This window comes from Zingiber officinale, chromosome 11A (assembly GCF_018446385.1).
Source record: "Zingiber officinale cultivar Zhangliang chromosome 11A, Zo_v1.1, whole genome shotgun sequence".
NCBI lineage: Eukaryota > Viridiplantae > Streptophyta > Magnoliopsida > Zingiberales > Zingiberaceae > Zingiber > Zingiber officinale.
This window is the reverse complement of record NC_056006.1, coordinates 77924476-77925432: the sequence shown is the minus strand read 5'-3', so window position 1 is coordinate 77925432 and position 957 is coordinate 77924476. Positions and strand designations below refer to the sequence as shown.

The following is a 957-nucleotide window of genomic DNA, read 5'->3' as shown; positions in this document are numbered from 1 at the left end:
AATGAAGTTTTACCATCAAGCTTCTGCCTTCTCCCTCTTGTCAGCAAAATATGTTGAACAAGTTATTTATAATTGCTTTAGTATATGACTGTTAATGCATGTTTGTTAAACCTATCAATTCTTCTGTTTTTATGTCAAAGTCGATTTGCTGGATGCTGTCTCTTCTAGCATAATTTGAACCCTTACAGTGTGCAATTGTCCTCAAGTTATCATTGAAACAGGTCCAACAGGATGGCTGACACTGAAGTGTTTAAAAGCATTGAATCAGCAACAATGATGCTTGAAGAACTTGCTAAGGCATTTTCTGATCTGGAGTCTCACTCTCACATAAACTCATCTACACAAAACAAGGTTAAGTGGGATGAGATCAAAGAATATTTTCACAGTCTTGAAATTTCATTGAAGGATAAACTGGATGAAGTAAAGGCGAAGGAGAAGGTATTTGAGGAAAAACAATCAGTAGCTCGTGAAAAGGAGGCTGTTGTTTCTACAAAAGAACTTGCTTCATTGGCCCGACTACAAGAGATGAGGGGCTCGGCTGTTTCAGCCATAGCTGATGCACGACATAAGTACAAGGTGGAATCTCCTGAGACAATTGATACCAAGGTAAGCAAATGGCAAAGGGTAGGCACCTTTTTTTATTATTAAAATGCCCCATCTCGTGCTTTGAAGGGGAAAAATCCTGATGAAGCATCAGGCGAGGTTCAGCCTCAGTTGAAGGAACTTTGCGAAAAGATGGATGCAAAGGGACTTTTGATGTATATCATAGATATGAAGAATCGCACCAGATTCACCACCTTACGTGAGGAACTTCCGTTAGCATTAAAATATGCAATTGAACCAGCCTCTTTAGTGCTTGAATCTTTAGAGGGCTTCTATCCTCTTGACCAACCTAGTTCACGAGGGAATGAGCTAATACCCTTCAGGTTATATGCAGAAGTTGTCTCTTACGGCTGA

The 957-nt window shown here is 39.8% G+C and overlaps 1 pseudogene; it reads left to right on the top strand.

The window, feature by feature from the left end:
• The first annotated feature begins 203 nt into the window (after positions 1-203).
• Positions 204-957, top strand: LOC122031486 (annotated as a pseudogene).